The following is a 26,047-nucleotide window of genomic DNA, read 5'->3' on the forward strand; positions in this document are numbered from 1 at the left end:
CATTTACACACCAAAACCTGCTTGAATCTGCGTGCCACAACCAAACTACCATCTGCACCACCGTTGCCTTCTTCACCACAATACTCCCACAATGGTAGCAATAACCACCCTGCCTGCTTCAAATATATACCGTACTTTATTCTCATTCAAACAGCAACATTCAAGCTGGCCTTTCCAGCCTTCTTCAACAAACCACATTGCCTCACCTGTTAAAGATGCTTCAACTCCACAACCACATTAACCTTATTCATCTCACCACTAACCACCACCTTTCTGCACCTCGGGACAATCATCTCACCTCGCTGAAGGACACCTTTGGCTCACGATCTGATCCAAACGCAGCACTTTTACAAATAGAGCCTTTTACACCAAGGTGCAAGTATGCGCATGTGCATGCCATTCCTTCACATTCCACGAAAAGCAGTGACCACCCTGCTATCCAGCAAGCCATCTGTGCCCTTCCTGGGCATTCGAGAGATGGATGGGGACTATGGTTTGCCATGTTAGCCCCATTTTGAGTCGGGAGCAGACACACGTGGTGCAGTCAGAGGACAACTGGAAGCGGATCCAGCACAGCACCCTCACGGGGAGGAAGACATCACCCCGGAGCGCGTCTGAACCAATGCGCATGCCACACTCAAAATAAAGAAGGCTGCACATGAGTCATGATCCCAGGAACCACTCCCACAAGATGAGGTTTCACCTTTGATCCCCCCAAACTCCACCCACCACTCCTCCCCCCCCCGCCCCTCATGCTTAAATATCAACACAGGTTCTGCTGGAGAGAGATTGCTGGGGGTTCAAAGAGAGAGAAAGCTTCTTCTGCTGGAGGGAGTTGCAAGGAGCACCTCTGGAGCAAGAGCTGGTGGTGGATACAATGGAATGCTGAGGAAGAGGACCAAGGGCCAATCAATATGGTCACAGTACTGTGTGAGAGGTGAAATCAGCAACAATAAATGACAGGATGTTCTCATTCTCACACGTTCTTTCTGTCTTTTCCGACTTATCAACTGTGGATGCACATTAATTATCAGCGTGGGCAAAGCCTGAAGAACTGCTCTTTTTAGAGCGACCACTGACTCGCACATTGTCTTTCTCACTCTCTGCACTCACATCGCATCTCAATCACACGTCAACACAGACTCAATCACACGTCAACCCTCCCTTTTTCATCACCCCCTCCCCCCTCACCTTTACTTTCTCTGCCCTTTGGACAAGTATTTGCACGCATGTATGCACCAAGTAAACTGCAGGTCACTAATGCCTCAGCTTTTCTCTCATCTCTCTTACTATTCTACCATTCAGCGGAATAATCCTGACGGTGCCTGTTATGTTAGTGCAAGGAAGTTGTGTATCAACTAGACAGAATTGGTGTTAGTTTTGCTCTTTGTCTCTTTGCTGAATGTCTTTTTCTGTGCCATACGAATACTGTATGTCCCTTGAATACCCTTGGGGATAAACCCCTTGTCTTCACTGTGCCACATGCTTTTCCTCATGCTTCCTTATCAATAAATTAATGTCAGTTCAGTTCAGATTTGGACTTCCGGTTCTGGGTTTAGAGCGATGGAAAGGTCTTTCAGGGCTCTCTGCTGACAATCTCAGTAAAGTTTCCTGTTGTTATATGTCCCGTTTTAACTACTTATTTTCTCACCGACATGTTACTGTGTGTTCCGAGTTCGGTTTTGTTTCAAAAATCGTGCTATTTTGTGAGTTTTCGTCGACCTTGTCTAACCGGGTTCCTTGAGGCCAACCCATCCTTCCCCTCTTGGTGTACGATCGTTTTTATTTGTATTCTCTCCCTATTACCTTCAATTCATATCTTACCCACTTTCCCAACGTCCCCCACCCCTCTCAACAAAACACTCTGTTTCTTTTCTTAAATACAAAACAAAAAAAACAAAAAAACAAAAAAGAACTACCTTTCTCCTTGCATACCCATGAGTTCCGATCCTTCTTCTTCTTCTTCTTCTTCTTCGTTTCTCTTCTTCTTCTTCTTCGTTTCTCTTCTTCTTCTTCTTCCTCCTTCTGCCAACACACCATCTTTATTCTACTTGAGCTGACCCACTCTCTCCATTACCTTCACAATTTCTTCCTTCAACCTTCCATTCCCGAATCTTACCTATTCTTCAAAAATACATAAAAAATTAATAATTTTCCTGGATCTTTTCGATCGAAATATCTCCTGTAACCACGTGTCTCTCCACCCTCTTCATGATACGTTTCATCGACCCAGCAGCTTCACTCTGCGTTTACAGTTCCAAATTCACCATACACCACCACAATTTTACTTTAACCTTCCCTTTCCCAAATGTTACACAATCCTTATATAAAAAAAATTCACTTTTGACAATACAGCTCCCATAGCCACATGCTTCACCCATGGCCACATGATCTATTAACACCCCCTGCATTTACTGATCCAAATTCACCATTCAACTAACGATTTTTAGCAGCGTCTGCTGAGCGCTGCTCCAGGAGAGCTCAGCGATCTTCTGTCTTCTTTCTATCTTCTTCTTCTTCTTCTTCTTCTTCTTCTTCTTCTTCTTCTTCTTCTTCTTCTTCTTCTTCTTCTTCTTCTTCTTCTTCTTCTTCTTCTTCTTCTTCTTCTTCTTCTTCTGACAAAACCTTTTGGACTCGGCTCTTTTATATACACGATCCGGATCTCCTTAAATACTAAACACCTGTACACATCCTCGCATTGAGGGTGCCTTTTGAGAGCGTCTATCATGAGCTTTTAAATATATTCGGACATTTGCTTTTAACATTCGAAAAGTTCACGTTACTATTTAAAGTAAAGATTATTCCATTTAATATATTGCAATTTCGTAAATACACTATTTCCTCGTCATGAACGAAGATCGTCCATGACGAACGTGACGTGACGGCACGTGACAAAACATCAGAAGTTGTATTTTTACTTTTTTAATTCTTCTTCCTCTTCTTGTTCTTCTTCTGATGAAGACAAAACCTTTAGGACGCGGCTCTTGGACACATTTGTCCTTGTTTTCTATAACCCTTCCATCACCTAATCTGATGAAAACTCTCTCTAACAATAACAATAACAATAACAACTAGAACGGGCACTCATAGAGCGCATACCTTCGCCGCCACTACTTTTTTTGTTCTTGGTATGATTGTGGGGAACTGGTTTCATATGAATGGTCTTATGACACAAACCACATATCTATAATGTCATGACCCCCCCCGACTTTCGGGGGCTGCGGACTAAACAACAATCAACTCACGTCATTTTGGCGAGTCTTCACTCGCAAGCTCGGTGAATACAACGTTTCAACAAGAGAAGGTAATCTCGTTTGATGCTGGTTTCATGCAAATCGATTAAGAATTGACTGAGTTATGCCGAAAACCGCATATTTTTCAAGGGCGTGAACCCCCCCCTGACATTTTACCCCAACCGGTGACGTGTTATGACGTCATTGTGTCACAAGATTGGGCATTAAATTCTGAACATTTTGGTGCTGGGTTCATGTAAAGCGGACAAGAATTGACCGCGTTATGATAAAAACCGCATATTTTTCAAGGTCGTGACCCCCCTGACCTTTGACCCCTAACCGGTAACAAGAGTATGGGCGTCATTGTGTCATATTGCATATCACAAGATGAGGCGTTGAATTCTGAACATTTTGGCGTTAGTTGCATGCAAATTGAATAAAAATTGACCGTGTTATCGTAAAAGGACGATTTTGACCTTTTCGTGACCTTGACCTTGACCTTTGACCCGAACGATCCCAAAATCTAATCGAATGCTTCCTGGCTAATAACCAATCATCCCACCAAATTTCATGCAATTCGGTTTAATACTTTTTGAGTTATACGAATCACAAGATTACAAATAAATAAATAAATAAATAAATAAATAAATACACGCCGACCAAAACATAACTTTTCGCAGAATGCGAAGGTAATAAATACACGCCGACCAAAACAACCTTTCGCAGAATGCGAAGGTAATAAATAAATAAATACACGCCGACCAAAACATAACCTTTCGCAGAATGCAAAGGTAATAAATAAATAAATACACGCCGACCAAAACATAACCTTTCGCAGAATGTGAAGGTAATAATAATAATAATAATAATAATAAAAACGATCTCTTATAATGGTTCATCTTCCTCTTTCACATTTGTGGTACTCATTACTGCATCATAATTCACTACTCTTCTTCTATTTCAACAGATTGCTCTCAATTCGACCTTTCCTTCATACCTTACAGAAAAAAATCCAACTGTTACAGCATTTCTTCTCTCTGTTCTCTTAATTCACCTTCATTGCATCCCTCAAGAAACGTGTTGAATCGCATATCTGACCTGAAAATTAAAAAAAACCCAGTTTGCAATGAATGTTCACTTTCCATCAACCATTCTTTTTTTCTAACTTCAGTGCCAACTCACCCCTCTTACCCCTCCCTCTCAAAGCAACCATCACACTCTCCTCTGTCCAAGCCTCCCTCTCACCTTTCTCAAAAACTGCCCCCTCACCTTTCTCTCACGATTCACCCCCTCGCTCACCCTTCTCAAATTTGGCCCCCCTCTCATCCATAAAGCTGCCTCCTTCCCCTACCCTCTCACTTCCATTTCATCACTCCACCTCCTCAAATCCTCAACTGCTTTCTACCCCTTCTCTCCCCCCCTCACTTCCAGTGTCACAGAGCCTTTTCTCCTCCTCTTCTGGCCCCATCCCCGAGCTATTCTGCAATCCCCCACACTCTTTCAACAATTCTCCTTACCTCCTCCCCCTCCTCCCTTGTCCTACCCTCCCCCTCCCCTCCCATCCCCTGCACCCAAAGCCTCCTCCCCTCCCTCTTCATTAACAGGATGGACCTCAAATATCCAGGGCCTTCGCTCAAGCCTTACAGATCTTTCCATACAGGTTGCCACTGACAAACCAGACATAATCTGCCTCACACAAACTTTCCTCCCTCAAGACGTCTCCGACACCCAAGTATCTCTCCCCTGGTTACTCCCTCCTCCGGTATGACAGAGCTGAGCCTCGTCCTGGTGGAGGAGTTGCTCTCTTCATCAAAGACTCTATTCCTCACTCTCCATGCACTGTCCTCACTCTCCCACACCGCCAGGAATACATCTGGCTACGGCTCCCCTTCACTCCCACCTCATGTTTATATGTGTACTGTACCGTCCACCAAACGGAGATGACTCAATTTACACCTCACTATCTGAAAAAATGGACCAACTTCGAACTTCTCATCCAAACTGTCTTCCTCATATGTGGTGATTTCAATTGTCATCATGCCAGTTGGCGAGGTGTGGGTACCTCTCTCACCTGTCATGGCATTTCATCAAAAGACTTCTGCGACTCAGTGGGATTGACTCAATTGGTCAACTTCCTGACCCGGATGTCAACCAATGGCACTCTATCTCTCCTGGATCTGAGTTTGACAAATTTCCCTGAAAATATCTGTTGTTCTTCCTCCTCTCCAATCGGTTCTTCTGACCACGTGCTTGTCAAAATGGACATCTCTCTGGCTGTTATCAGAGAACCACCTCAGCGCCGTCGAGTCTGGCATTTCATTCAAGCCAACTGGCAGGGTCTTCAAGCAGCCATCAAACTTCTAGACTGGTCTCCCATCACGACTTTCTCCAGCATAAACTCATCCTGGGGATTCTTTCAAAGAAACTTGCTCTCCCTCATGCACAGATTTATCCCATCTCGTCTTCAGTTGTCCTACCTTTCCTCCCGCCCTCGGTTCACTGAAGCTTGTGCTGAGGCAGTTGTCCTGAAACAACTTGCCTTTGCCTCATGGAAAGCAAACCCAACTGAGGGCAATCTCAGTTCCTTCCATAAAGCTCAGAACAAGTGTGTATTTGCCCTCAGGAGAGCCAGAAAACAACATCTTTCTAAGCTCAAGTCTGACCTCTCAAACCTCACTCCCTGCTCCAAATCCTAGTGGCGTCTAATCAAATCTGTTTCCGGTGTATGCTCCCCCTCCATTTCCTCCCTTACCGCAAATGGCTGCACTGCTGATACCGCATGCGAAAAGGCTGAATGCCTAAACTCAGTGTTTGCATCGAAGTCTTGTGTCAAAAACCCATCGCTTTCTGTATCCAACTTCCCCAGTCGCACCCAACTGTCCTTGAACTCTGTGTCCTTTTCCCCTGACAAAGTGGAGAGTTTGCTGTGAAACCTCAACTCCGATTTTGCCACCGGTCCAGACGGCATCAGCCCTCGTGTCCTAAAAACCTTCTCCTCTGCTCTTGCTCACCCTCTCTCTGTTCTATTCACCCTCTCATTTTCTGCCATCTGCTTGAAAATCAGCAAACATTACTGCCCTGCATAAAAAAGGTGCAAAAACAGATCCCTGTAACTACAGACCAATCAGCCTTCTCCCAATCATCAGAAAGGTTGTGGAATCCATCATTGCTTCAGACATTAAATCCTTCCTCTTCTCCAATGGCTTGATTTCCGATCATCATTTTGGTTTCAGACCAGGTTACTCTACCCTGGATATGCTGCTTCGACTCTCCCAACAATGGATGGAGGTTCTCAATGCCAGACAAGAAATCAGAGCCATATCCCTAGACATATCATGTGCTTTTGACACAGTCTGGCACCCTGCACTACTCACCAAACTCTCTTCCCATGGTATTCAAGGCCATCTCCACTCATGGCTCGCAGACTTCCTCTCCTGTCGCAGTCAACGTGTGGCCCAAAATGGAGTTCTTTCATCCACTCTTCCTGTCCAGGCTGGAGTTCCTCAAGGTAGTGTTCTGGGCCCTGTTCTTTTTCTGGTTTTCATTAACGATCTCTCTGACTCTCTGGAAAATCCTCTTTATCTCTTTGCTGATGACTCCACCGTCTGCCGAACCATCTGTCATCCCTCAGACCGGCAAGCAGCAGCTTCTTCACTCTCCGCAGATCTGGATAAAATCAAAAGCTGGTCCAACATGTGGAACATGTCTTTCAATTCAGACAAATCTCACACTCTCACTTTGTCTCTCCGAAAGGATCATTTGGCAACCCCCCCCACCCCCATCCACTTTCTCAACAATCCTCTGGAAGAAGTCATTTCTTGAAAGCTTCTGGGTCTCACTATCTGCCATGATCTTTCCTGGGAAAGCCACATTTCCAACCTGGCCTCCAAAGCCAGTCGCCGACTGGGAATCATCCGTCGTGCAAAGTCCTTCCTCGGCCCACCTGAGCTCCTGAGCACATACAAAGCTTTCATCCGCAGCCTGATGGAGTACTGCTTTCCTCTCTAGGCTGGTGCTCCTGCCGCCCACCTTTCTCGGCTTCACGCTGTGGAAACCAAGGCATTTCGGATCATTGGCATCTCCTGCGATGAGTCTGAGTCTTTGGGCATCTCAATCTCCCACCACAGGCAGGTCGCTGGTCTTTCTGTCTTCTACCATCTCCTCTCCGGTCTCGTCCCCCCTGCTGTGTCTGCAATTTGTCCCCACCATATTTCTGCAGGGCGCTCAAGGTCCACCATCAACCCCCTTCTGGTAAAACTAACAAAATCATGAATCACTGCTCACCTTCACTCTTTCATTCCTTTTTTTCCCCAACTTTGGAATAAACTCCCTCACTCTGTTCAATCCCATTCTTCCCTCCAGGCCTTCAAAACAGCTGTTCACCACCACCTCTTATCGTCCCCCATCCAAATCCTCGATCTTTTCTACCCCCTTTAATCCACCCCACACCCACCTCCTTCAAATTCCTGCTTTCCTTCTTGAAAGTCCCTGTAATGTCCATCTTGTGGACCTCATGTTCCCCACCCCATCCCTCTCCCTTCCACAGATCTAATGTCTCTGTTCCCCACTGTTTCATCCTTCCAACTCCCGCCCCCCTGTCTCATGCCCCCCCCCCACCCCTTGCTGTGCTTTGTGTGTTAGCTCTCACACAAGCTTCGACAAGGTATACAAAAAAAAAAAAACCTGCTCGTAATGTCCTTTCCTCCATTGGTCCAGCACAGTCCACAGTAATGTTGCAGATTTCAGAATCCGGTCTGATGAATGCTGCAACACATCCAGGTCCTCAGACAGTTATTTCCTTAAATTCATGTTCAGATTAGCGCCATCTCCATGTCTTATGGGATCTTAAATGTGATGCGTTGAGAAAGGCAAAGAATAGATCCCCTCTCATATGGGAAGCTTTTTTCTTTATGACAGACACGTTCACACACATTTCTTTCACGAGCTCTGAAACCTGCCCTTATATTTCCTCAACAACGTTCTTTCGTGAGCTCTGAAGCCCGCCCTCATTTTTCCTCAGCAACATTTTCTCGCGAGCTCCAACGCCATCCTTTTTTGAGAGCGCACGGGTCGTCATGGTAGCCGTGCGCATGTGGGGCAGGGTGAGCTTTGTGTGGACACTGCGCCGCCTAGACGGCCCGTAGATAAAAAAAAATGAATGGAGGTCCGTTCTGAGGCGGGAGGAAAGCAGAGGCGAAAGAAAGCAGGGTGAAAGAAAGTCAGGGAGGCAGAAGAGAATGAGAAGTAAGCTTGAGAAGTGAGCAAGAAGCAGGTGTACGCGCAAAAGAGGAGAAGGAAGCGAGCGTGTGGTGCGCGTGTGGATGTGAGCAGCACTGCCAACATGCGAGGCACGGGTCAGTCACCAACAACACCAGGGTCTAAACCCGCAACAGGGTGCCCTCTAGACGTCGACTGGCATTCAGGGCTGTTCGCGAGAGGGTGCACGGCAAGGCTGGGTGCTGGCGATGGACGTGACACGCACGCATGCATTTCAGGACGTTTTCAGACGACTTTCTGGTGAGCGAGAGGATTCTCCCCCCCCTCCCCCCCCGAATGATCTGTTGGGTACCCATTTCTGTGTTTAGCTGTAAGTAAACCCCCGATAAGCATCTGCTCTTTGTCTTTTTCCTGGCATTTTGACTGATTTTGCTTTGAAATTAATTCATTTATTTACCTCAAACAATAAAAAGTTTTATTTATTTTTTAATTTTATTATTAATAAATCATTTTTCGATTTCCAACCTTTCCGTGTTTGTCTTTTCCTTCCATTGGTCGAGCATTGTCCGAACCGAGATAGATTGGGAGGTAATTACCACAGATTTGGCCAAAAATAGTAGGCAGGCACCAGTGGTTAAAATGCTCGGCCGCCCTAATTAAAATCTAATCGAGATAACATTGATGCTTTGCCGAGGGCGCACTCCCCGCTCAGGTAACCACGTGACCTCTTCTTAAACGGAATAATTAGATGGTGGACACTGGAACTCGTGGTTAACTGGGTGGCGTTTGTGGTTCTAAAACAACCCACCGTACCACAACGTTAATTGTGAGCGGTGGCCCCAGGCCTGGCTCTTCCAAGGACAACTGGGGATTAATCCCCCTGAGTGACAAGCTGGTGTCTCGGTACCCATGGCCGCAACAGTATTATTAGCCAGGGAATTTTACCCCACGTGATTTGCTCTTATTCGCCAGCGTACTTTCACCATCACTCGAGAGTAATCAGTGTGTGCTGAGGGCACGAAACTCGGTTAACATAGTCAGCTCCCAGGCAAGCGGTGGGAAACAGATAACACTGTTAGAGTTGGTGAAGTTAATTGATCTTCATGGTTGCTTAGCAACCTGCTGGGCTGTGGACTTTTAAACAGCATGTTGGCCTATAGGGTCGTGCGTTCCGGAGGAACCCGAGTGCTTCTCCTCGTTCCAAACCTCAAATCCGTAACAATATATTAGGCAATGAATGTCCTGTATCGGCATGAAGAAATGAATGTATCTTTATTTCATTTATTAATGTATGTGCATTATGCAAATTATGCACTGAATGTATTCTCGCATGTCATGAGTGTATATGCATTATGTAATGAATGTATTTGTATTACATCATGAATGTATAGGCATTACATTATGAATACACAAGTATTATGCAATGAATGTGCAATGTACATGCATCTAGTAATGCCGTGCAATGAATGTATATGTGTTATGTAATGAATCTATTTGTATTATGTCATGTAAGTCTATTTATTATGTAATGTATATATATATATATATATATATATATATATATATATATATATATATATATATATATATATATATATATATATATATATAAACATATGTTGCTGCGGATCCGGGTGGCGGGAATCTGACCCGGTCCCTAGTGCCACCCTCGCCACCACCATCTCTGGGAGTCTATAACGCCGGCCGGCTCGGCACAGGCCTCGGGTCACGCGTCTTTAATCGCGATACCAATGTACTCCTGTACCTTAACAGTTGGGGAGATAGAACCCCTAGTTACAGACTGGCTTTGTCAGTGACCGAGCGGAGTCTACCATTCTGTAACCATTTTGGTCTTGTATGCCAATCGAACGGATCTTTCCTCGAAGTGACATGAATTAATCCATAGTGGCAACTTCATCAGAATTAACCAGATTTATTGGGGACATCAAGGATCACAACACAAGCAATAACACGACAGTGGTTTTATTAACAATCAACCCGTTCTTAACTAGGGAACCACGGCTAAAAGGTTTTGAGGGGATTACTACGAAATATGCCTTATACAACACGTGCAAACAAACATGCATGCAGGACAAGACAGAGTACTTGGTGATGGCTCATGGACGAGAGGACCGTGTCCCAAAAGCACGAAGGTCGCTCGTAAAAACCAGCGGGTTTCCACGGGTTCAAACTCCCGCTCGAACGTGCCGCGCAGCAAGAAAATGGCGGCGCAGCACTCCAGCTCCCGCCCAAGTCACCACGTGCGCCGTTCTCCTCAGCGTGCTCCGGCTCCACGCCGCGTCGACGATGCGAAATCGCCGATCTCTCTCCAGGGTTCAGCACACGAATCCCGGCCATGCCTGTTCTCCATACAAGGTCCCAGTCGAGGTCCGAGTTCCACAGGCGGATCACGTGTCGAGCCGTGAGGTGAGCAAGGACCGTCAGATGCTCCGGCGTATCCTCTCCGGCCTTCCCGCCTCGAAGCCCGACTCCCGCTTAGTCCCCTTAGTTCTTCTCTCGGTCGAATCACTGACGTGCAGGTCGGTTCAGCGTCTCTCCCGGCAGACCCAACACGGTGCCTCCTTCGTTCGCTCGCCTCGAAGCGACTCCAAGCACGCCTCGAGAACCCGGCCATTCCTCACACACAGCACTCTTTTCATCCCCTTTTCTTTTCTCCTTCGAATCGTGAGGTGAATCGATGTGCGGGTTCCGCTTTCTCTGCCGGCCGATTCACCACTGCCTTTTTCTTTTCTCTCGCCTCGACACGCGAGCTCCTTCGACACACGTCTGTCTCGGCGACTCCCTGACCAAAGGCTCTTCCCCCTTCGCGTCACTTCCTGTCCAGGCCACACCCCTCGCTCTAGGCCACTCCTCTCAGCCGACTGGGAGGGGCCTATTCCAGAATGAGGAAGGAATAATAGCGATCTCTCGTTTTACTCGTTTCACACAAAAACAGTCTGTTGCACCTCCCGACACACACGTATCGTCCCTTATACCACACAACCTATCTACACATGAATTTAATGGGGGAACTAAGCTAATTCTATATTTAGTATTCCTGTAAGGGCCATCTGCGTAACAATATATATATATATATATATATATATATATATATATATATATATATATATATATATATATATATATATATATATATATATATATCTTCTTCTTCTTCTTTCGGCTGCTCCCGTTAGGGGTTGCCACAGCGGATCATCCATATGATCCACATAGTGATTTGGCACATGTTTTACACCGGATGCCCTTCCTGACGCAACCCTGGTCGCCTCTTACGACACAGGGATATGGTACACCTATTTTTAACCGGGGTATACACCGGCCCAGTACACTGGTACTCATTTCGCCGACCTCGGAAGGATGACAGGCTGAGTCAACCCCCTGGTGTATTAATTCAGTGGCCCAACAGGGCTTGAACTCAGGACCTTTTGGATCCCAAGCCGCTGCCCTAACCACTGTGCCAACACCAGGTATTTATATATATATATATATATATATATATATATATATATATATATATATATATATATATATATATATATATATATATATATATATATATACATATACATATACATATACATATACATATACATATACATATACATATACATATACATATACATATACATATACATATATATATATATATATATATATATATATATATATATATATATACCTGGTGTTGGTGCAGTGATTAGGGCAGTGGCTTGGGATCCAAAAGGTCCTGAGTTCAAGCCCCGTTGGGCCACTGAATTAATACACCAGGGGGTTGACTCAGCCTGTCATCCTTCCGAGGTTGGCGAAATGAGTACCAGTGTACTGGGCCGGTGTATACCCTGGTTAAAATAGGTGTACCATATCCCTGTGTCGTAAGAGGTGACCAGGGTTGCGTCAGGAAGGGCATCCGGTGTAAAACATGTGCCAAATCACTATGCGGATCATACGGATGATCCGCTGTGGCGACCCCTAACGGGAGCAGCCGAAAGAAGAAGATATATATATATATATGTAATGAATGTATATATATGTAATGAATGTATATTTATGTAACTCAAGTTTATTTATGATGTAATTAAATGTAAATATATTAAGAAATGTAAGTATATGTATTGTTGCAGTTCTAGGAACCGTATGCATACAAACTTACAGTTGTCCCGAAGTCAGTTATTCCATTAAGTATATGTGTAGATCGAACCCCTCCTTGTGGTTAGTGGGAAATCAAAGGGGTGCGTTGCGATGTTTTTTTCGTTCGATTAATAAATCTTTATATCCCCTCCATTATGAACCACAGTGCCTTCCTCTCTCATGGGCTGAACAAACGCTTGTTCACCTACTCGCCCAACAGGCGACTCGCTGTCCGAGGCAAAATCCTCTTTCAGTAGTTCCTTTTTGGTGAGTCCGCACGTGTGGAGTTGGGCGGGCTTCCCGGTATGGCCGAAATCCGGCCCAGAAAGGGTGTACCCATGGAAGCCCCGTCCAATCAAGGCGGACAGTGACATCAGCTTCACCAAGGCCCCTCCATGCTGAGAGAGATCTATAAATTACGTGGGGGGCTGAGAGAGTGTAGTGAAGGGAGCGCTGGAGTAAAGAGTGTCGGTTGAGGAGCGTTGGGTGCTGAGAGGAAGAGCGAGTGAGCTGGAAAGTGAGTCGTCTGGCGAGCTGGAAAGTGAGTCATCTTGGGAGTAAGCTGGAAACCCTGATCCCCACCTCGGACTCCGCTCCACTCGACCCGGGCTCCTTCGCCGACACGGTCTCCATGCGGGTGGCCATGGACCGAGCCACACGACCATTGTCAGGTGCCGCACCACAGAGCATTCCTTTCCCCGGAACTCAGGTACCGAGAACTGTGACTTCAACTCCCTCCCTCCCTGGCTGAAAAGGTCCTTTGCATACAACTGGGTTTATTTTGTCCGAGTGTGTGTCTGAGTGTGTGGCCCCGTCTATAAGTAGAAACTGTACAATTTATTCGAACCTTGTAAATCTTGCCTGTATTATTCTTGTGACAAGTCTGCTCTGTGTCTGCTTTATAAGTTGCTGTAAAATTGTCATACTACATCTTTCTCTCATCTTCCCCTGCATAACACCCCAATAAACCTGTTCCTGAACCACATATTTTTCCTCGCTTTATTGTAAATAAATTATTGTAGAAATGTTCCCAGTTTGTTTTTGTCAGTTCCTCCATTGGTCCAGCATGGTTCGGATCTAAGTTTTTAGCCAGGTCTTTATCCCCGATAATCTGTTCATCCCAGCCGGTACATTCTTGGCGGGTCCGCTCGGCTGCATCCGAACCGGAAAGGTAGTTGGTAGTTGGTAGTTTGTAGAGTGATCTGGTTCGGGCAAGACGTACCGAGGGCGTGGTTCCCCGGTAGACGACACCGCGTGGTTAATTAGGTAAATTGGTTCTAGACAAAAAGACCCTACGCTACGCGGTGGAGGTATTGGCGTCCACGGTCGGTTAAGCGACCCGCGCCTCACAGAATTATCCGTGAGCGACGGCCTACAATTGCGGGAGTCTGGTGGGTAACGACGTAACTTCCCCCACCAAGCGGTCGTTCTCGCCGCCGGTCCCCGTACCGGCCTGCAACAGTATGATGTAATGCAAGTATATTTATTATGTAATTAAATGTAAATATATTAAGTAATGTAAGTATATTTATCATGTAATGAATGTATATGTATTATGTAATGAATGTATGTATATATATATATATATATATATATATATATATATATATATATATATATATATATATATATATATATATATATATACATACATATATATATATAAAAATAAATTATGAAATGTAATGAATGTATATGTATTATCAAAGGAATGTAGATGTACTGCATTATGTAATGAATGTACATGTATGATGTAATGTAAGTAAATTTATTATGTAATGGAAGTATTTATATTATTTAATGAATGTATATGTATTATGTAATGAATGTATATGTTTTATGGAATGTAAGTATATTTATTATGTTATGAATGTATGTATATATATATCTTCTTCTTCTTCTTTCAGCTGCTCCCGTTAGGGGTCGCCACAGCGGATCATCCGTTATGATCCGCATAGTGATTTGGCACATGTTTTACGCCGGATGCCCTTCCTGACGCAACCCTGGTCGCCTCTTACGACACAGGGATATGGTACACCTATTTTTACCGGGGTATACACCGGCCCAGTATACTGGTACTCATTTCGCCGACCTCGGAAGGATGACAGGCTGAGTCAACCCCCTGGTGTATTAATTCAGTGGCCCAACGGGGCTTGAACTCAGGACCTCTTGGATCCCAAGCCGCTGCCCTAACCACTGCGCCAACACCAGGCTTGTATGTATATATATATATATATATATATATATATATATATATATATATATATATATATATATATATATATATATATATATATATATATATATATATATATATATATATATATATATATATATATATATATATATATATATATATATATATATATATATACACATATAGTGTTACGAATTTGGAATTCAATCGCACACAACATACAGGTTGCCTTAGTCAGCTGGGTCGATAAGTGCATGTTCCTTAGATAGCTCACCTTCCATTGTTTAAATGTTCAGAGATCGATTAGATGCGCTGCGGATCGATTTAATAGTGAGGGAATGAAACAATGGAGACATTCCTCCCCCTCTTCTGCAAAGAGGAAGAGGAACCCTGCCATCCCGTGATGTCAACAACCCTCTCCCACCCGTGGTTGAGCGGGGGATGGATCACGAGGGCATGAGTCACGCCGGGTGCGGGGGAGGGGGTGTAAAGGATAAAGAGGACATCTTTTCTTTGTTCAAAAGAGAGTCCCGTGGGAGTCCCGTGGTTGGGCTGAGTTCGTGGGCAGAGTTTGTGGGAGTCCCGTGGCAGAGTTCATGAAGAGTCCTGTTCTGAGTCCCGTGTGCAGAGTTCGTGTGCTGAGTCCCGTGGGAGGAGTAAGCTTTTTTGCTTTGGAGAGAGCAGTCGTTCAGCCGTCGGGTCCTGCTTGGCTTGCTTGGCTTGAGGCCTTCGGAAGTTTTTTGTTTCGGTTGGCTCAGTGAGCTTCAGCTGCTGCTTTGTTTTGGAAGGAACTTGAGCCGGCTGTTCGGCTCGAGCTGCGAGTGGAGGCTTCTTCCTCTTCTTCCTCTTCCTCTTGGTTGGTGGAGCTTTTCGTTCTCCATTTTGTTTCCCGGCTTGGTGCAACGCATTGGCCTCTTATTGGAGTTGGATCCTCGGGGAAGCGACGATCGACAGGAAGGATCGGCGCCTCGTCTCACCGGCACGTGTTGAGAAGCGCGGGAGGATTCGCGGGAGCTCGGGAAGGATCGCGGCGATTGGATCCAGCTCGCTCTCGCTGGAGCCGGGGTCTGGACAAGTTGAAGACCACACGAGGTGGAAAGGTTCGAGTCAAGCTCTGAGTTTCAGCTCACCTGTCTTCCGAGCTGGAGCTCGTGATTGTGTTGTGACCCGGTGCGAGCAGCAGGATAGCCGCCTTCAAGAACGAGGTGAGGGACTGTGCCCCCTTGAGGCGGATCGCGACGAGGAGAGTCCGGTCGAGCCTTGCGAGGTAAAGGGGGCGAGTGCTGTGAATGGATGCACGCGGAGCTTGGGGGTTATGGAAACCCCGGGACCCCTTGTGGTGGTGCTAATTCCCAGCGTGGTTGTTCCGGTGTGTGTAGTGTCGAAATGTGTGTTTGCGAGTGTGCCGAAATGCGTGCTTTCCAGCACGCATGGTGTGGATGAAGCACCGTGTGTGGATGAAACACCGTATGTGGATGAAGCACTGTGTGTGGATGAAGCACCGTGTGTGGATGAAACACCGTGTGTGAGTAGTATGGTGTGTGTGAGTGAAAGGCGAGGTGTGAGAGAGACAGCATGTGTGAGGTCGCTGTACGTGAGGGAGATGACAGTCGGTATGCGGGAGAACGCAACCGCATCCCCGTGTCCGAGTGCCATGGTGGAGTGTGTGAGCGTCGTGGCACGCAGGAGTGTGTGCGTTGAACGGCGACGACGATGGGACCAGATGAAGGACAAGGGCCGAGTAGCGGCCGCAGCTGAATTGAGAACCGTGCCGGGTTTGCACAGCAGCGAGTGCGGGGTCCGTGCTGTGCGAGGCACAAGGCCGCCATGTGCGTGGCTGCGCAGGTGAAACCCGGTCCAGAAACGCCAGCGGTGGATGTGAGCCGATCCCGCGGATGGACAGAAGCTAGGCTGGATTCGGAATTTGGACCGGATGGGTTCTCCACGCGAGCGTGTTTGTAAAGCTCCGACGAGCAGAGCACATGTGTTCGCGTGGGGAACCCCTCGAAACGCGGGGCTTGCTTTGAGATGCGCAGAGTGACGTCATGGCTGCACGTGTGTTTGGAATCCGGCAGAAGGGAATTCCTGCCGGATGGTACCATCCAAGAGGGACGAGGTGCACGGGGGTGCAAGCAGCTGCCATGACGTCACGGAAAAAGAGCACGGCTGTGAACTGCCGCGCTGGTGGTGCGCATTATGAAAAAAAAAGTTGAGAAAAGCAAGCCTCGCTTCGGGTGAACAGGATTCCCAGGCAAGGGGTGGAAGACCCCCTTGTTGGGGGCACAGGAAGTACTAGTTTGGGGATGGGATAGCGATAGTTAGACCGGCTTCGTGGGGACATGGGTTGCACCTCATGGAGCTCGTGGAATGGATTAGTTAGAGGGATTTTAGTTTAGATTTAAGAAATGGAATTTTTGGATTTTTGGAGACACGGACAGACTGGAAATGTGTAGTGGAGACGTAGCTTAGCTACGTAGAGTAAATGGAACGTGCATGAGTTTTAAGGGATGAAGAGAGAGCACGAGTTAGTCAGGGGATTTAGTTAGAAGGATGGCAGTGTGGAGTGTTGGTGTGAGTTGCGAAATGGAAAGTGTGTGAGGAATGAGTGTGGGACAGTGGGCCCAAGTGTGCGAGTGGAGCGAATGTGGTATGCATGGTGCGAATGACTGGTTGTGGGGAGGAGTGATTTCCAACCAAGAGACCCTGGGGTCAGTTTAATGTTAGCTAGTGCGTTATTCAAATTTACTAACAGGAGGTCGTTTTGTTGTTGGTGTCGAGAGAAGGCACGAAACCCATTTGGAGGGGTGCAAGAGATCATGGACCGGCTGGGAGCGTGGCTGTGGAAAGGTGAGTATTTGTTCAAAGGGCACCCCGGGCACCGGACTAGTCAGCCAGAGTCGGCCAAGGGCCCAAGAGGGGCCGGGATCGAGTAGTGGGCACGGGCGACCCGTCGAAAACAGGACCCGTAGCGCCAGAATGCCACGGGGGCAGTGTAGTGGGCACGGGTGACCCTCGGAAAGGGACCCTGGGCATCAACACGCCACGTGGGCATTGGAGGGGGGGCAATGCCAGAGAGGGCAACCCCCGTGCTGTAGGGAGCTGGTAGGCTCGGAGGCAGCCTGCGGGCCTGGGGGTGCCATGGTTAGAGTTCGGCAGAGGGGGAGTTCCTGGGAGGGGGAGAGGGGGAGAGCAGTCGTTCAGCCGTCGGGTCCTGCTTGGCTTGCTTGGCTTGAGGCCTTCGGAAGTTTTTTGCTTCGGTTGGCTCAGTGAGCTTTGGCTGCTGCTTTGTTTTGGAAGGAACTTGAGCCGGTTGTTCGGCTCGAGCTGCGAGTGGAGGCTTCTTCCTCTTCCTCTTGGTTAGTGGAGCTTTTCGTTCTCCATTTTGTTTCCCGGCTTGGTGTGACGCATCGGCCTCTTCTTGGAGTTGGATCCTGAGGGAAGCGACGATCGACAGGAAGGATCGGCGCCTCGTCTCACCGGCACGTGTTGAGAAGCGCGGGAGGTTTGTACGTGTGTGTACGTGTGTGTGTCCGTGTGTCCGTGGGCCCGTCTAATAAGTAGGAACTGCTATTAAGTGTAAATGACTGTACATAATAAGTAGACGGTTGTAGTTCTTTTGTCATGCTTTTCTTGCTTGTATAATTGCACACGTGTTTGCCTTATTTAATTGCATACGTGTTTCATTATAATAAATGTCCTTGTGTGAATGTTAACCTGCTCGTTGCGTCCATTCTCTCATTGACTGAACATTTCGTGTGTTGGGAGTTAGAAAGCCATTGGTTTGCCGTCATAGCGGGACATTTGGACCGACGGTTTTCGGTGATTACGCCGCTTGGAATCGCGCATGGACAGGCTCGCCTCGGCAGTTTGTTCTGTACGAGTTCCGTCGAGGGTGGAATACCCCGGTAGTTGGATCACGTGGGTATTTAGGTACATTGAAGATTGGCAATCGACCCTACCCCACGTGATCTGCCGATTGGCGTATTTCGGTTCTTGTACAAGGACCCGTTGCTCGGAGTTATCCGGGCGGCGATCTATATTCCGGGCGATCGGTCGGGCCGACTCGACTTGCGGCTCCGTTCAGAGCGGCCAGTTGGCGGCTGACCCCCCGGCCAGTAACAATATATATATATATATATACATAATTTCAGCACGCCCCTTTCTTTGTTCCATCATCAGATTTTTGTTACTGCATGAAATGAAACAAGATTTGACACATCTTCTTTTTCTTCTTTTGGCTGCTCCCGTTAGGGGTCGCCACAGCGGATCATCTGTATGTTCCGCAAAGTGATTTGGCACATGTTTTACACCGGATGCCCTTCCTGACGCAACCTGGTCGCCTCTTACGACACAGGGATATGGTACACCTATTTTACCCGGGGTATACACCGGCCCAGTACACTGGTGCTCATTTCGCCGACCTCGGAAGGATGGCAGGCTGAGTCAACATATACTAATGATTTGGCACATATAGTAATGGTATTATTGTCTTCCTTAAGAAGCCCCTCAAAATTCGTATGGATGCATTTTCACAAACTCCAACGGATTCCATTCAAATTCGGTACGATTATGGCTTTTGGTCCAACTTAGGTCATTGGCAATAAATTTTTTCCATAACACTTCCGATATTCGAAAAAAAATCGATAAATCGATATCCCTTATGGGATTTTTCATTCAAATCCACTCAAGTTTAAGGCCTACGGGGGACGCAAATTTCCACTTTGCCCCGAGCGCTGTTTACAGTCTGCTACGCCAAGCTGTTAGGGTTAGGGTTAGGGTTTGGGTTAGTGTTAGGGTGAGGGTTAGCTACCCTAACAGCTAACCCTAACCGTGAACCCTAACCCTAACCCCAACCGCTAACCCTAACTGCAACCCTAACCCTAACTGCTAACCGCTAACAGCTATTCAGGAAATTTGCAAGAAAGCCCGGGCAACGCCAGGCTTTATTGCGAGCCCGAGCAACGCCGGGCCTTACTACTGGTGTGTGTGTGTATGTATATATATATATATATATATATATATATATATATATATATATATATATATATGATGTAATAGTAAGTATATATATATATATATATATATATATATATATATGATGTAATAGTATATATATATATATATATATATATATATATATATATATATATATATATATATATATATATATATATATATATATATATATATATATATATATATATATATATATATATATATATATATATGTGTATATATGAGCCTGGTGTTGGCGCAGTGGTTAAGGCAGCGGCTTGGGATCCAAAAGGTCCTGAGTTCAAGCCCCGTTGGGCCACTGAATTAATACACCAGGGGGTTGACTCAGCCTGTCATCCTTCTGAGGTCGGCGAAATGAGTACCAGTGTACTGGGCCGGTGTATACCCCGGTTAAAATAGGTGTACCATATCCCTGTGTCGTAAGAGGCGACCAGGGTTGCGTCAGGAAGGGCATCCGGCATAAAACATGTGCCAAATCAGTATGCGGATCATACGGATGATCCGCTGTGGCGACCCCTAAAAGGGAGCAGCCGAAAGAAGAAGAAGAAGATATATATATATATATATATATATATATATATATATATATAGATATGTATATATATATATGTGATGTAAGTATATTTATCATGTAATGAATGTATATTTATGTAATTAATGTATATGTATTATGTAAAGAACGTATATTTATTATGTTATGAATGTCGACGTAATGTAAGTATATTTATTATGCAATGAATGTGTATGCATTATGTCATGCAACATATATTTATTACGTAATTAATTTAAGTATATTAAGTAATGTAAGTATATTTATTATGTCATGGATGTCAATGTATTATGTAATGTAAATATATTTCTGTCATGAATGCATATATACAGGGTGGTGCAGAACCGACTGACACATTTCAGACCGCTCTCCTGTCCGAGGGGTGGGGTGGGAACTTTTGGGGTTGTGAGACCATTTTTTCTGAGACAATTCACTGCAACTGGTGGAGGCCACCTTCCTTATGTTATCTACCATCTTATATATTATTTCCGAGTTTGTGGTTTCGTGTCGCGCTACCTTCGACTTTGTTCTGCGCTCGAGTAACGTGATATTCGGCTTACATTATCTCAAAGACCATATGAGGTGCATGGTACAAAAAAAGTAAATAAAATGGTTCTGAAGCAGTGAAATGGTATTCCACTTACTGCATTAAAGTAAAATTACTACTGATACTCTGCATCAGTTCCTTTCTCAAACACACCCACCCCAACATGTCGCGCAGAGCACGGGTTATGCTAGTTAATAATAAAATTGCAAGCTTTGAACATAAACCTCGAGTGTTTCAGTTATTGCATATCAAAATGTGTCAGTCGGCTCTGCACCACCCTGTATTAAGTAATGTAAGTATATTAATTATATAATGAATGTAAATGTATTAAGTAATGCAAGTATATTAATTATATCATGGATGTATATGTATCATGTAATGTAAGAATATTTTTTACGTGATGAATGTATTTGTTTTGCATCATGAGAATGTACAGTATTACATCTCTAATTTATTGTCTTGCATGTACCTGTTATGTAATATAAATATATTTATAATGCAATGAATGTATATGTATTACAAAACGTTATAATGGGCATTGGCACATGGAAAATCTCCAAAAGAAATAACAAAACAACCTGGTTTTTTTCCCCCTTCGTTTCAGGTCTCAGGTTTAAAAGACAAACAACTGTGAAGAGGGTTAATGAGTATTGTTAGCCAGAAGGAGAGAAAAATGATGTAATTGTTTAATTTCTGTTGCCACTTTCAGAAAAAAGTCACTGTTGAAACATTTTTTGAGTTGATTGATAAGGAAACTTGTTTTTTTGTCTTATATCTGAAATATCAGAGGGGATTCTGTGCAGTTAGAAAGTGGTAAGATAAACACGAGAGATTGTCATAAGGTTAGTAGCCTGTAAAAAATATTAAACAATGAAATTGATATATAGATACATTTGTGTATATATATATATATATATATATATATATATATATATATATATATATATATATATATATATATATATATATATATATATATACATATATAGACAGTTATTTTACAACGATTCTAATGGAACAATTATCCTGCTCTTTTGTGTCGCATCTATTTGACCACGGACTTGTTGATCAAATCGCCTCAACTCTTTTTGTGAATGCCCTCGAGTTTTGAGAACACATCAATGAAGAAAGGAATGTACAAACTCATTTTCTGCAATTAATATTGGTCACAATTCACAAAAAGGGTACGGAACACACAAACTCGACCCCAGATTGATTGTAAAAAAGAGCATTATACGAGCTGTGCAATCTTCCGCTCCTCGCGATTGAGAGAGAGGGAATAAAAACAATTCCCCTTCGTTTATTAAATTTATGATATGTCTTGCAGAAAATCTTGAAAGCTAGAAATATATATATATATATATATATATATATATATATATATATATATATATATATATATATATATATATGGATATATACATATATACACGGCTTACCAGATGAAGCACACTGGAGTCTTCTCGAGCCCTGTGAGATGGGCATGGCACACGGAGTACATGCGGTATGAACATGGCTTCAGCGTGAACCGTGCTCCATCCAGGCCATTGCTGTCCAGTTACAATCAAGACCTCGCTTCTCCGCAGAGAAGCGATAAGATGCAAAATAAATATGCACAATTATCATACATTTAAACGAAATAAAATAGTCGCAATCCGTGGCAGAGATTTTCGTTGAGTTGTTACGATTCAGCGTAAATGTCATCAAACGTGACATTTGCTTCGGTGGAAAGTCCTTGAAATGAGAATGCTTACAAAACATTAACAGCATGTAATTGAGTTTGATAAGCCCATAGACGTTGTTATTTAAAATATATATGGAGAGAGAGAGAGAGAGAGAGAGAGAGAGAGAGAGAGAGAGAGAGAGAGAGAGAGAGAGAGAGAGAGAGAGAGAGAGAGAGAGAGAGAGAGAGAGAGAGAGAGAGAGAGAGAGAGAGAGAGAGAGAGAGGAGAGAGAGGAGAGAGAGGAGAGAGAGAGAGAGAGAGAGAGAGAGAGAGAGAGAGAGAGAGAGAGAGAGATTGACGAGCCCCACATATGGCGAACTGCCGTAGACTGCGGAGGAGTCTTTGTGTGAAAGCATAATCCTCCCCGGAATAGATGAGCCTGCCCAGGCTGGAGTGAGAGGTAAGGAGGGCGAAAGGAGTGGAGTGGATTTAGTTTGGTGTGAAATTTTTTTGGGGGGGAAACCTAAGAAGAAGCCAGCAGTACATTGGAATTTGGAACCACCAGCATGGGGATTCATACAAGACTGAGCTATCATTTCACAACGAATCAAAGCGATGTTGTAAGAAAATCGCAGTCAGAATACTCACGGTCCAACCACATGTAAATTTTCTGGGGTCTCGGTCATGGTGAATAGACAAGTCCTACAAATTCACCCGAGCTATTTCAAGGGTCGATAGTGAAAATGAACGAGCACTCTACACCAGAAACACGGCGTGTTAACCACTTTAAGGGATCGATCGCACAACAATATTAAGGTGCGTGCACGAGGATGAAAATTGAAGAGGTGGGAGGATATAAGTTTGATAGTGGCAGTTGAAAGAGTAGATAGGTTTAAATTAGAATTAGATAGGTACCTAGATGCATTGGAGAAAGAGGACAACAGGGATATTGGCAGGACCTCGAGGTAGCTTGTGTGTCACTGGGTGATGGTTTCTGGGGATTGGTGATGGTGCAGCGCAGGTATGATGGGCCGAATTGCCTTCTCCTGCTCCAAAGTTCCTTCTTGGTTATTCCGTCTTGTTGTTATCTTACTATAGGGGAGAGAGGTTTGAGAGTGATGAAGCAAAATGTTTGGATTTGTGGGCTGGGGCCGGGTGGGGAGTGGGAGGGAGGGGGGGAGGGATTGTGGAGCATGCAATTCCCTGCCAAGCAAACTCTCTCTTGAAAGATCTAGCATGGTAATATATAATGATCTGAAACATCTCAGATTAACGATGATTGTTCGAGCTCCCTCTGAGGTAATGCAAGACTTGTAAACCTCATCCGTGAAGTCCAGTGCAGTGTCAGGACATCATCATACAGCATGGTAAGGCATCAGTCAGATTGTGAACAGGAGTTGCTCGTGGTTGTTTTGACACGCGGGCGTAGCCAAAGTTACGAACGAGACACATCGCCTCCAGCGAGTGTTGTGCACAAGAAGGCTTGGCCACAGAGACCAATTTGTTCTACTCGTTGCGGATTAGATGTAACCTGCCGTTCTGTGTGCTGTCGGAGACCGAACGTTCCAAGCATGTTTGCTCCGGCGCCTTGGTCACTTGAGAAGGCGAACTAAAGTCGGATTCGATGTGGGAAAGAAGAGGGCGGGGAAGTGGCAGAGACAAGAATGGAGAAGAGAAAGAGGATCGATTTGCACTTGCTAGTGGGTGTTGATGCGTGTGTTAATTTAATGAGAAAGTAATTTAATGTGTGTGTAGACCAATTTTGAGCTGTCAAATGTTCATAAATATTTTCAATACTTGCTGTGATAAATACCAAGTTGAAAAAACTCAAAAACAAGCAATGCTGTGGTGTTGCAATCATTTATTGAAACGAAAACGTGGTGAGATTTCAAGCTGACGCCTTCCCTCATCTGATCTTTGTAGATATATAGACTCCACTATGTACATGCCTGTAATATGCTATGGCTCGAGAAAGAAAATACATCCCCAATCCGCATTTCTAATCCATCATTCCAGTCGACAGATTACAAGATACCAAAACCAAGAAACCATCTTAAACGAGAAGTGGTACCAGAGTACTTGATTAAAATCTTCACAAGAAAATGTATAAAACACATAATACAGAAAAACCAGTCGTCATTCCCTCCCCCACATTCCCCTCTCCCCCCAAACAAAAATGATATAATTGTGAGTACGAAGACTGCAATCCCGACCGTTTAGACTTCTCGTTGGCCTGAATATGGACAAGGCTATTGTCTTTACAAACTTTGGAAGCTTGAGTTGGTTGTATTACAGGTGGTACAGACACTCGCGCAAAAGCAGGTGCACCTGCAACAATGTCTTTCATTAAAATTCTATACACATGAGGCTATAATAATTATCATTCCGATTAACGACATTGCTAGGCAAACTACATCCAAAAGTAATAATAAATACAAGGCATTCAAGGGGGCGTCAAAGTGAAATGGCCAAAAGAAGAAGAAGAAAACTTTTCAGAGCTTATTCAAATTGTTTACTTTGCCTGCGTAAATGCTGCACAACAGAATTTATTTTACATCGCAACATTGTATATATAATATATTTATATTTATATATATATAAATATATACCAGAGCAAGAACGCACCCAGGGCATTATTACCTTCCTTGCAGGTTGACAACCCAGATCGAATGACATGGACGCCCAAAAGCGTCATGGTGAACGGGGCTTTTAACTTTGGCTCAAAAAAGCCCTCATGTTGCTCACAAAGTCCTCGTATGTTGTTCCGGAAATTATGCTTCACAATATCGAGTGAAACCTGTGCGTGTAGTTATTTTACAAATCGGTTTGTAATTTTGACAAAGCCTTGACTTCTGCAGGAACATTTAAATCCATCCTAATGAATTCTGTAACAACCGTTTGCGATTTGTCGCAGTTATGTTCGTTGCAATTTGCATGCAAGGAAATTCAACCGCACACAATCCTGAACTTACAACAGCATTTCTTTCACTTTTCCATCCCACTGGTGTCACCATATAGTGCATGATAAAAGAGAGGAGTTTTGTAGTGATGAGGGGTGGAATGGGATGCTCGCAATAATCGAAGAAACACCAATGTTTTTATTTCTTATTTCTCATTGTAGAAGTTCATATACAAATGAGCAAGAAAAACGTTACATTTCCGATTATATGTACCGTACTTGGGCTCTTAAAATAGCTTCAAGGAGTGCAGTTGTACACTGTCACCCTGGTGTTTCGCAGGCAGGGCGATGCATCGCAAAGTGTGCCGTCCATCGGAAGAGCGTTAAGCCAGTTGTCCCGTCTTCTAGCATTAATGGATGGACGCTAAAGTGTCTTTTGCGAAGAGTAAGCGAGTTATTTTCGGCACCCTGAAAAAATTACAAATTCCTGCCCGAATCACCTTCAGTCGAAAGGCAGGTTTGACCAGCTGGTTCATGAAAGACTTGGTCCAAAAAGGTTATCTGGCCGACCCAAG

General features: G+C 44.7%; 1 long non-coding RNA gene across 2 annotated transcripts in view; it reads right to left on the bottom strand.

Annotated features, from left to right (window-relative positions):
• The window catches only part of LOC147017920 (uncharacterized), a 76,254-nt gene extending 53,535 nt beyond the window's left edge, over positions 1-22,719 (bottom strand). The window contains exon 1 of one of the 2 annotated variants that reach the window (XR_015062773.1): positions 22,349-22,719. This is a non-coding gene — a long non-coding RNA (uncharacterized LOC147017920). Of the gene's footprint in view, positions 1-1,919; positions 2,295-22,348 lie in introns of those variants that run through there. The other variant, XR_015062774.1, reaches the window with a different exon arrangement.
• Positions 22,720-26,047: the final 3,328 nt, after the last annotated feature.

Source organism: Eptatretus burgeri, chromosome 10 (genome assembly GCF_056783735.1).
Source record: "Eptatretus burgeri isolate ZD-2024b chromosome 10, Ebu_testis_v1, whole genome shotgun sequence".
Lineage (NCBI taxonomy): Eukaryota > Metazoa > Chordata > Myxini > Myxiniformes > Myxinidae > Eptatretus > Eptatretus burgeri.